General features: G+C 44.2%; 1 protein-coding gene across 1 annotated transcript in view; it reads right to left on the bottom strand.

Annotated features, from left to right (window-relative positions):
• The window catches only part of LOC117560590 (BMP/retinoic acid-inducible neural-specific protein 3-like), an 83,140-nt gene extending 72,788 nt beyond the window's left edge, over positions 1–10,352 (bottom strand). The window contains exon 1 of the mRNA XM_034237516.1: positions 10,226–10,352. The gene's annotated coding sequence lies outside the window, so the exon portion shown is untranslated. The remainder of the gene's footprint in view (positions 1–10,225) is intronic.
• Between the last annotated feature and the right edge of the window lie 2,091 nt (positions 10,353–12,443).

The following is a 12,443-nucleotide window of genomic DNA, read 5'->3' as shown; positions in this document are numbered from 1 at the left end:
TCGGCAGTACGTTTTTTTATGGGAGGTTTGTATACAATCCTCCACTGTGGGCCTGGTCCGCTTCCTGCACCCAGTCTGGTGCTCCACACAGTGGAGGCCCTGTCCTTCAGTGCATTTTTGTTGGTCTTCTTTACAATGTTCATGGATATTGTTTTCTTGTCAACTGTGTGGATGGTCATTTGTCCTTGGTTTGCGACCTTGAGCAGGGGGCCGGTCAGTTTTCCGAGCCCTAGGCTCAGGTAGATCTCCGGGAAAGGGTCTGCTGGGTCCGGCTTGGCTCTTCCCTGTCCGTAGCTCCATAAAAGTCTTTTTTCATCAGGGGAGAGGATCTGGCTCCAGAGTTGCAGGATCCTCTCGGCCACCCGAACAGAGTGCAGACCCAGCAGAGAGCCCAAGGCCCGGGCATCGCTCAGCTCCGGCCCCACTGCATCCACCAGCTAGAGCCAGAGGCCAGACTTTCATTAAAAACGTCTAAAAGGTCATGTGACAAGACGTCCCAGTAGGCTTTATAAAACTCTACGGAGAGGCCATCGATACCAGGAGTCCGCCGTCCCTGCATGCCTTGCAGGGCGGTCTGCAGCTCCTGGATCGTTAACGGCCTTTCGAGCTGTGAGTTGGTCTCCTCGGAGACCTGAGGTAGTTCGTTGCAGAACCCCTCGGACAGAGTTTCCCCCTCCTCATACTCGCTTGTGTAGAGGGTGGAATAAAAGCTCACAGCTCGCCTCCTGATCTGGCTTGGCTCTGTTATTTCCTGCCCTGTGTCTGACAGCAGTGAGTGGATCACTCGCCTCTGCCCATTCTTTTTCTCCAGGCCGAAGAAGAAGCTAGTGGGAGCATCCATCTCATTGGTGTTGAGGAACCGGGACCTGACTAGTGCACCCTGAACTTTAACGTCCAGCAGGTTGGCTAAAGCCATTTTTTTCTCTTTGAGGATTTCAATATATCCTCGATCTCCTGTGGTCTCACTTATTGTTTCTAGTTCCACGCAACACATCCTCACTCCCAGGTCGGCCTATGTTGACGTTATGTCAAGTCCTGTATCGGCTTTTTCCAACGCAAGGGGGGGGGCCTTAGCGTCCATTTTCAGCTTTCCGGGATGTCCATATGCTTCTATGGACGCTCATGGAAGCACGGCATTCGTTTGTGTCGGCTGCCCTTAAAGGCAATGTGAGCGTCCATTCTCATTGGATAACGGAGAATTGTACACCCGGAAGTAAGTATTCCCCTTACTGTCGATTGATTGTACAGTGTTATCTGCACTACTCATCGACTAAAAAACACCAGATTATCCTTGTTAATTACACAACATTGATTGGTTTAAATTGTGTGCAATGCTTTTGTATTTTTCCCCTTCGATTCGGAGAAACAAATATTTTTTCGGAGTAAAGGATGGCAGAAGACACTACACTACCCAGAATCCCCAGCTATCGTTTGGACTACACCATGTGCTCTGTTTGACAAACCCCGTGATAGTCCTCAAGCTCTGTGATTGGAGAGTGTGCTCCGAGGGTTACGCCGAGCCTCGAACGGCAGAATGTCCAAAACTTGATTTGAACGGGACCACCGCGTCCCCCCCCTCCCCCACCCCGTCCCCACAACTACACATGCTGGCTATTCTGTTTCGCAACATGTTCTCTATCTATGGCACGTCTCTACTGGGAGTTGTAGTTTTAAAAGACGTTTTCGTATTTCCCATAATAAGAAGTTGCCAGTATTAAACTGTGTACATCCATAGAGGTTTAGGGGATAGGAAACACTCACATTTAAAACATATAATTAATAAATGGGTGAAAATTGCTTGTGCCCATAATGGGCAGCATTAATATATATACACACATGCCAGCTAAGGTCAGAAGAGCTTTATTTAACAGCTGGTCTTGTGTTTGTGACCCCTGTTGTTAATTGATAACATTACATTACATTAATTGATAAGCCTGAAACATGCACTTGTCAAGGTTCAGAGGCACATTTTGCAAATATGGCAGTAGCCATCGATCAGCTTAAGATAAGATATACTTTATTGATCCCAAGTTGGAACATTTGCGTTACATCAGCATGTGTAACAGTTAAATATGCAATGGTGTTCATTTGTAAATCATTTAGTATAATCACACAAATTCTGTGTTTTATATTCAACAATTCTGTGTTCTTTATTTATTGATTGTTCAATACCTGACAAGGCCGGAGATGAAATATCTACATATATCTTATAAGAGTATAATACATTATGTATAATATCAGTTAAAATAAGTGCTTCAACATAGTTAACATTGCTGGAGGTATGCACAAATATTGATAGATGTCTTGTAATGCACTATTGAGGAACCTGCGACCCAAGTTTTTCATTCAATGCATAACTACACCATAGTTGTGTAGGCCTATATGATATGTCAATAAACCTTAGAAAATCTTGAAATCTTGAAAGGGATGTGCAAAATAGTCATTATATACTGTCTTTAATTAACTATTAGTAGAGAATAACGAGTAATGAATATACTTTATAGGGATCCTATTAATATCTAATAATAAAAATAATGAAATTCAATAACATGCTTTAACCACTAGGTGTCCCTTTATATCAGGTGTGCACCTTTATGGTGTAAATACAGCATATCTACCAATTGGATCAAATATAAAAGTCAGCCGAATTAGTGTTGATACTGCAAGGAGACGTATTGTGTGAAAATAAATGTAAGATGTTGTTTAACTGCTGATATATTTATGATCCACGTCACGTTTTCAGTTCCTCATGTTTGTCTAGAAGTCTTCTCATCAGGGCTCTATAAATACAGAACTACGGCAGATATGTAATATTTAATGCAGCCGAACCGTGTATTACAATGCCGTTATGTGATGACTTTCAAAGAGAAAAGCAAGCACACTCGGAATAAAGTATTATTTTATTTTTAAAAAATGTTTTCGGTCTGTTTCCGGTATTTGTTAATGACGATGTGCTCTGAGATGTGAGACTGGAATTGCACAGGGGAAAATAACGTATCTTTAGATGCGGAGTTTGTTAAACTAATAAGTTTGCGCTGTGGACCAACACTATACATTGACGGGGAAGGGGGTAGCAATAAAGATAACACCATTAAACAGTTACACAACATAACATAATTAATATCGATAGCAGCGTCCCTAGCAACCACCTTGGTAACAATGAAACTTCCTGAAGTAATCTTCGTAATAACTAGCAAACTAAAGATCATGTACATCCACTGCACACATAATCTGAAATAACAACTCATATTTCTCGCATCAAATGACATCAAAAGGCATTTTAATGGCCAAACTAACTTTAAAATAGGCATTTTACCACCGAGAATAAAACGAAGTTCGGCCATGTTTTTTTTTCTGCAGGGAGAAATTTGAAGATCACGTGACGTCAAACAGAGCACATGGTGTAGTGCAAACGATAGCTGGGGATTCTGGGTAGTGTAGTGTCTTCTGCCATCCTTTACTCCGAAAAAATATTTGTTTCTCCGACTCGAAGGGGGAAAATACAAAAGCATTGCACACAATTTAAACCAATCAATGTTGTGTAATTAACAAGGATAATCTGGTGTTTTTTAGTCGATGAGTAGTGCAGATATCACTGTAAACTCAATCGACAGTAAGGGGAATACTTACTTCCGGGTGTACAATTCTCCGTTATCCAATGAGAATGGACGCTCACATTGCCTTTAAGGGCAGCGGACACAAACGAATGCCGTGCTTCCATGAGCGTCCATAGAAGCATATGGACAATCCCGGAAAGCTGAAAATGGACGCTAAGGGCCCCCCTCTTGCGTTGAAAATGGACGCTAAGGCCCCCCCCCCCTTGCGTTGGAAAAAGCCGACACAGGACTTGACATAACGTCAACATGCCGACCTGGGAGTGAGGATGTGTTGTTCCACGATATCACTCTCCAGGTCTTTCATAGATCTAATGATGTCTTGGTTGTGACATTGAGGGTGTGCTGTTGGCAGAGCAATCTTATCTCAGTCTTACCATGGTCCCACCACTGCCTTACGGCCCGTACACACAGCAGCTTTTGGCGATTTGTCCACCGCTTCCAGCGCGTCTCCGCCCATTGACTTTGAATGGGGATGACGTCACTTTCCCTCGCTTGTCGCCGAACTGCATTGTGGGGGGGCGAGGCGAAGATTTCCAGGATTTCCAGGATGTTTCAGGATTCCAAAGTTTGAACAATTTTCAAGTTTTGAGGCTGAGCTGGAAGCGACAGCCAATCAGATCCGTTTATGCAAATCCTGACAGTTCAAGCGCTAGCCAATCAAAACCGCGTGCAAGCTGGGAGAACCAGACCCGCAGTTCATTTCTATATTCCACAAAAAATGGAGGAGGAACTAGTTATTGCGGTAGCAAATCACCCGGTTCTTTTATGACCAGTCCCTATTTACTTACCGGGATACAAACCGGAGGAACCAGGCATGGAGGGAGGTGGCAGAGGCAGTGGGTGAAGAACTGGTAGGTTTTCGCTTGTTTTGGGGATTTTATATCTAGTTTACTTCGTTGCTAGTTTAACTTACTTCGTTGCTAGCAAGCATAGACAGTATCATTAGCCAGCATGGAATGTAGCATACAATAGCACCATAAACATTAATCTCATAAATGTTCAAAATGTTAAAAAAATAAATGTTCATCATAGCCCTTCCCACACTTTACCTCTGCCACATCATAGACTACAGTATATCTGCATCACATTAATGCACACAATGTCATATTCCTTTATGCACATATTCTGATTTCACATTTCTTAGTTTATATGCAAAAATGCATTCATAGCATTCTATTTCCATGTAAATTACTGCTTTATGTAATTGTTATCTTATTGCAATTTAACTGTATTTTATTACGGTGTAAAACATTGTGTTTTATATTAGATTTCTTGTTTTTTATATATGCACCATGACATCAAGTCAAATTCCTAGTATGAGCAACCTACCTGGCAATAAACCTGTTTCTGATTTTGATTCTGATAAAGTATGACAAAACCTTTTATACAATTGACAGTGATAAAGGGATTAGGTTTTCATTAATGGAGGAATAATTTTCGTAAATTAAAGAAATTAACTGTATTCTTTCATTTCATTTTATTAGACGAAGTGTGCAGAAAGAAATGGAAGACACTGAGGGACAAGTACAGGAAGGAGAAATAAATTGAAAAGGAGGGGAAAAGAAGCGGTGCAGGGGTCTTCGGGGGGACTAAAGCCCTGGCATCTCGCGGCGTCAGTCATGACTTTTTTAAACCCATTCATGATTGACCGTGAGACGTCCAGCAATGTCCCCCGGCAAACCCTTCCTCCATCCACCCTGGTGCCAGAGGAAGAGAGCCAGGAAAGCCAGCCAGCCAGTCAACCAACAAGTCCAGCCAGCCAGTCAGTCAGTCAGCTAGTCAGCCAGCTAACAGCCAGCAAGCAGAGCAGACAGGACAGGAGGAGGCGAGTGTTGCGATCCGGGGGGAAAAGGAAAAGGGGAAGTGAGATGTCCTCCTTTCAGCAAAGTTTGCTGTCTGCCGTCGGTCCTATTCTGGCCATGCCACCACCACCCCCACCAGTGGTGGTGGAGGAGGACGAGGACCTGTCATTCTTCAAGAGTCTCTTGCCCACCATGAGAGTGATGTCAAGACAGAAGAAGTGAAGAGTCAGATTTGACATTCACAAGGTGGTTTTAGAGGCAGACCAGGAGGAAAATTGATTACTGATACTGATCCACATTACATGTTTTTACACTCATCACACACTTCACTGACAACATTACATAAATAAAAGTTATTTAAAGTATGTTATGGCTCTACTGTGTCTTCACTTGTTCATGTGGTTTGTCAGTTGCAACATACCAGAAGCTTCATGTATGTCGATATATAATGTGACGTCTTCTGTAATTGTTCAGGTGAAAACCTTTTGTAATCATGGGTGGTTTATCAGTAAAAACAGGGCTGAAGGAAAAAGGTTGTTAGTCATATCATAATATAATAATATCAATTCAAGAAACACGTTTATTAGGAATGTTTGATTTTAAAATGGCTCATTTGGAATATTTGCTTTTTAAAGAAAATATGGGTAGCTCTTAAAAGTGCTTTTGGTTTGTAGACAATGGTGACCCTCACCCTACAACCACATTCTTCTGACATTGCCCTGCACCCCTCCTCATTGAAATAGGAGCTGAAGGTCTCCCTCAGTTGGATGGATCTGCGTGTGGCATTGTTGGAGCCCATCCTCGGTGCATCACGCAGGGTTGAAGGAGCTGGAGCTTCATCTGTGGACTCTGCGATAGGTGTGCATGATGGCCTTCCCATCGTCTTCCTGCGGAGGAAAGTTGTGCACACCACAGGGTGGCCTTCACCACCAACTCTAATACTACCTCCGGGCTGGTGGTGATGACACGCCTGAACATTCTCCACTGGGATGAGAGGATGCCAAACGCACATTCAACCACCAACCTGGCACGGCTGAGGCGGTAGTTGTACATCCTCCTCTCGCGTGTGATCTGGCGTCCAGGGAACGGACGCAGCAGGTTGTCCAGCAGCGGAAAAGCCTCATCTCCTACAAACACATGGGAAGAAGGCCGAGCCGCTCTGCTCCTAGGATGACGGTATCAGGTGGTAGCTGCAGACTGCCATCTCGGAGGCCTCTCTCCAAAAGCGGAATTCCGCAGGCTCCCACCGTCGCTGCTCCTTCCAAAACCTCCGACATCCATACCCTGAAGAGGTACTGGGCATCCACGACAGCCAGCAGTACCAAGGAGTGGGTGGACTTGTAGTTAAAAAACAGGGACCCAGAATTTTGCCGGAGCCCTGGATCACCACGTGCTTCCCATCAATGGCACCAACGCCAATTCGGAAATGTTCCAGCACTCCTGGAAAGGAGTCTGTGGTACCGGCATGGTCTCCTCAACCAGGGCGGTCCAGATGGCACCCGCAACCTCCCTGACGATGACAGCCACTGTTGAATGCCCGACCCGATAGCTGAATGCTATTGAGTCCTGTATGAGTCACCGGTTGCCAGGTACCTGAGAAAAAAATATATACATGATTAAATAAATATGTCAGACCCCACATATACACACACACAGATCCCCCACACACACAGACACACACACAGAGATCCCCCAACACAAAGACACACAGAGATCCCCCACACACACACACAGAGATCCCCCACACCACAGACCAGACACACACACAGAGATCCCCCCCCCCACACACACAGACCACACACACGCCATGTACACAGGGGAGCAAGACTGTGTTTACCTAGCTATCTAAATTAATGTCATCCATCTGAACTAAATCAAAGACTTCAGTCATCATTCATCCATGGCATGCATTCTCTCTCTTTATATACAGAGTCATATTAAAGAAGTAGAAATAACACAAAACGTACCGTAGGCAGATGGCGAGTCGCTCGGGCGGGTCCAATTGAAAAACGCATATGGGTGTCAGCCTTTGTAATCAGTGGACCCACTTTCTGGAGCAACTCGTCGAAAACGTGTTTGCTCATCCGAAAAGTACTGCTGAAACAGCAGGTCATCCATACGGAGTTCTTGGACCAGAACGTGGTATTCCCCCCGTTGCAGACGTTTTCGGAGTATTGGATGTACCCAACAGCGACGAAAACTACATGGCCTCCAGCGAGACATTGCATCCACTAAATTCACCCTTGCTACTACACTTACTACCCTTGCTACATAACCGGCATCCCATTTTGACAATAGTGTAGAAGAACCGGGTTTTTTTTGCTTTGTATGTCGGGGGGCGGGATATTCATGTGATTGGTTGTTGGTCGCGAAATCCCCAAGCTGTCAGACACGCCCAGCTCCAGGATTTTCAAGATTTGGTCAAAGCTGCTGCTGTGTGACACACCGTAAGACTGCTAAAATCTCCCTTCCTCTGCCTAAAAACACTCCAGAAATAAATAAGGGCCTCTTTAAAATTGTTTATCAAATGTTAAAACCGAGTTAAAATGCCAATATGCACTTCTGGGTAAAACATTTCTAATAAAAACATTACATAAAAGCAAAGAGTGATCCGTAAAACCAGGAGGTGATATGCTGCACATTTTAAAAGTATTAAAATGATGCTTAAAACAATAAAAACGATCTAGTCTAGCTGATGAGATTCTATTCTCTCTGATGTGGGACCAGGTGTACGGCCTGTTGTCTGCGTGCATCCTTCTCCATACACCACCAGGCCGTGGAGTGGACCAGCTGCCTCAGAGCATGCTGGGATGCTGGATGCGGCTCTGCATGGTTGCGATCCAAAGATGCATTTTCTGTACAATTAAAAATCCCCACCCAAGAATAAAAAATCCTCCGTGGCACAACCGGTTTAAAAACATCATTAACTTTGAGTAAAACAGCTTCCTCTCTGCACCGTTTAGTGGAGCCATACACATTTTATAAAAACAACTGTAAAAAGGTCAAACCGTGCTTTTATTAAAAGCAACCTCCCATTGATAAAATGCTCGACCTCCAGAGAGACAGGACTGGAGAGAGGAAGCCCACCCCCCCACTGAGAGAGGTGTTGTGGCTTAAAATGACTTCCCCTCCCCACTCCTTCCTCCAGTCCGTCTCATTAAATACTTCGCTTGTGTGTCTCTTGTAAAAAGAGGACATCGATATGATTTTATGTTTGCAGTCTGAAATATTAAAGCCCTCTTTCTTTCCTCTCTGGCTCCATTTACATTTAAACTTCCCACTCTAAAAGTATCCATTTCGAGTGAGATGTTAAAAGCAAAAATAAAAACAAATAAATTAAACACAGACATTGAGGTTTTTAAAATCACCGCTGCCCATTTGCTTCCTTACTTTAGTAACAATTCTATTTAGTCTGTATATTTCCAGCTCATCCAGGACAGACTCTCTCTCCGGCTCATGAGTTCTGGCTGAGGCACAAAAAACGGACAAATCTGGGAAATATTCTTCTATTATAACGTTATGTTGGTTTTTTGTCTGCACCAGGTCATTTGTTATCATTTCAGCCGAGTACATTTTTTTTTGTTGGCTACTGCTAAAAAAACCTGGCACATCGCTGCTGTCAGACACAATCATCCCAACTCTCATCCGCCTGTTCTTGCTCTCTTTCTTCCTTTCCCTCACTCACTACTTTACTGCTTTTTGCAACGGTTGATACATCCTTTTTATTTCTCCTGCGTTTAGTAGCAGTCTTTTTTTTATTTATCATTTCTGTTGCGACCTCCTCTTCCTCCATCTCAGCAACCTCCACCTGCTCACCCCATGTTTTCTTCTCCTCTCTTGTATTGTCCAAATGTGTTTCCCTATCTATATCCTCCTCCTGTGTTTTACTGACTTCACCTGTCCCTACATTTTCTTTTACCAAATCACCTTGTGGTTCATTGATTATTCCAGGGTTTTTTTCACCATTTGTATTTGTTTTTTTATCTTTTTTTCTCCCATCCCCCTTTTCTTCTGCTTCACACAAAACCACCACCTCATTTTCCTGGACATAATCACCCACACCCTGTGCAACACCACCGCACCGCAAGCCGCGCACAGCAGCAGTAACGCACTGTACAGCGCGCCCTCGCCCGCTCCGCGTCCGAGACGACACATCGCGCGCCACCGCCGACTGCTCAGGAGCAGCGTTGCCGTCAGCAGCAGCGGCCGCCTCCGGAGGGGGGTCCTCCACCACCGTAGCGGCCGCGTTAGCGGCCGCCACCGTGAGTGACACCCCTCCCTCAGCAGCAGCCACCTGCTGCTCCATTACAACCGGCGCACCGGCCGCCGGTGCGGCAGTCCGCCTCGGCGCAGCCACGGGTGGCCCCGGCGCAGCGGTGGACGACCCCGCCGCTGGCGCGTTGGACGGCCCAGCCTGCGGGTCATCCGGACCAGGCGGAGCCGGATCCCCTTGCCTCGGACAGGCATTCATGGTGTGCCCGTCCTCCCCGCAACCAAAACACTTCATAACTGATGATGTTGCAAAAATCACATAGTCATAATCATCTACTTTAACGTAAAAACGGAGGTTAAGCTCCGCATTCCGATTGTTCAGTATCATATACACTTGTCTGCGGTGAGACACTACGTGTTTCAGTAACTGAGACTTACATCCAGACAGCATCTTTTTTACGGGAGAAACAAGTTTCCCGTGTCTGGACAGTTCTCTACTGAGGAACTCATCAGTATGAAGGGAGGGACATTAGACAGTACAACTTTGGTTGCGGGAAGCATCAGCGGCTGTACTTGTACAAACATTTCTCTCACCACGATGCCCGTCTCGATGACGCGGTTCACCTTCTCCACCTGATCCAGAAAGATCACCACCGCGCTGTTCATCCGCGCCAGGGACTTAATGCTGCTGTGCCCGACCTTCTCTCCCACAGCCAGCCCGATCTCCTCCACAGTGCATGGGAAGCCGGCTGATATTTTAATGCCGTGCTTCCTCGTGAGTTTGGCAAACTCTCCATTTACCATGGCGTCAGACGCCGGCCGGCGAGACACCGGCAGGAGAAGCCCACAAAACACCCCACAAACACCACCAAAAAGCCCGAAAAGTAAAGCAAATCAAACCACCACCGATAAACTATATTAAATGAACACCCATTACACCAAAATAAACGGAAAATGTCTCGATCTTCTCTTTCTGTCGCACCTCAAAATCTCCCAGCATGCACCAGAAGAAGAAGAAGAAGAAGAAGAAGAAGAAGAAGAAGAAGAAGAAGAAGAAGAAGAAGAAGAAGAAGAAGAAGAAGAAGAAAGAAGAAGAGAAGAAGAAGAAGAAGAAGAAGAAGAAGAGGCAAGTTCTGGGGAACTATTCCTGGGAAAAGTACTTGGTGTGAAAGCGCCTAAAATAACATCTCCAATGTGTCTCATAAGAATCCTTTTCAAGACATAGTTATGAATTGATTGGGCTTTTCATATATAACATCAACATCATCATTTTAATAGAGACCATATGTTTTCTGCAATGCTGAAATTAGACAACAGTGAGATTTTAAACAGCATACAACAGACTGCAGTGAGATTTAATGGAATGGCTGCAGATGGACGAGTGGTTAGAGATAATGCAGCATTGAAAAGGACTGCACTGGTTAAATATAGTATATTCACGTGTGTGTGGCAGTTTGTGGGACAGACGTGGGTGTGTGTGTGTGTGTGGTGCGTGTGTGTGTGTGTGTGTGTGTGTGTGGCTGTGAGGCATGGCCAGATGCTGTTTTGGGACAAGCTCTCGGGAGAATAAAAGGCTTGGCTCTCTAAGACCTCATCAGCTGCCATCAACACTGGGACAGTGCAAACAACACCAAATTACATGTGATCACAAACACTTACCAAATAAATGGAATGTTGTGATTTGAGGGGGCTGCTGGAAAATGACTGACACCAGGGGAGGCTGTGGGGACCTGAGCTGTCACAACTCAGACCAGGGAGATGTGGAAAAAATAAAGAAAATCATAAGAAGTGTGAGAAGATAAAGGGTGAACACTTATATAGTGCTTTTCTACAAAGCCCTTTGCCTCTCATTCAAAGGCAGATAGCGGCTGGGCTGAGCAAGGTGCTGGCTCTCCTCATGGGGAGCAACCTGGGGTTTAATGTCATGCTCATGAACACTATTTGCCACAATTTACTCAACAACCCACTCTATCTCCCAAGTCTGATACCTTAAACAGTAAAACAATGTTTTATAATTGCAGGAACACACACTCTGGTTTAGTGGGTTGTGGCACCTTCAATGATTTAGTGCATTATAATCTAATTCAACAGTTAATTGAAAGTATTTTTAAAATAGTATGTTGATGTATTAGTGCAAAGGATAAGAGAACAACCAAATGCTTTCAAAAGAAGAATTGATTTTCCTTTTCTTACTCGTAGTTGTTTTCGCTCATAATTCACCTACTGAAGGTCATATTTTCCAGACCTTTTTTATTTGATGTTGCATCATTACCCACAGGTCGCACACTGGTCGTATCCTTACCCTTGGTTATTCAATAATGCATGCAAATGTGCACTTTGAACATTTTGTTTTCAACTACACTTACCTTCACTGGATGAGGTGTTGCTTATCAGGTTCCCATGCCTCTCACTTATTACTATTTTCTTAATGCATTTTTTTATTTTAGCTTCCATGAAACATATACAAATCTTAACATGGAAATCTTGCTGGTGTTAACTACAGTAGGCCTACAAATCAAAAAGAGCAATTCGGGTAAACATCAATAATCCAAATTTAAGATCTTGTTTATTTTCCCAAAATAAATGTCCATATTCTGCCAAATATAACATGTTATATAAATATAATATTTATCACCACCACTAAGAGCCCATAAAGTAAAATGTTCTGTGCTTGTAAGCGGCTCTGCAATGCGACCAGAAGTTGTTTTGACACCCTTCCAGCTTCCTCCCCTGCCTTCATATTCTCACAAGGGTTTTATTTTGATCTGGCATGAATACATTAATTACTTGAGAAGGAGCAACAAATGAAGCT

Source organism: Gymnodraco acuticeps, unplaced genomic scaffold (genome assembly GCF_902827175.1).
Source record: "Gymnodraco acuticeps unplaced genomic scaffold, fGymAcu1.1, whole genome shotgun sequence".
Taxonomy (NCBI): domain Eukaryota; kingdom Metazoa; phylum Chordata; class Actinopteri; order Perciformes; family Bathydraconidae; genus Gymnodraco; species Gymnodraco acuticeps.
The sequence above is the reverse complement of the archived record's forward strand: the minus strand, read 5'-3'. Positions and strand labels throughout refer to the sequence as shown.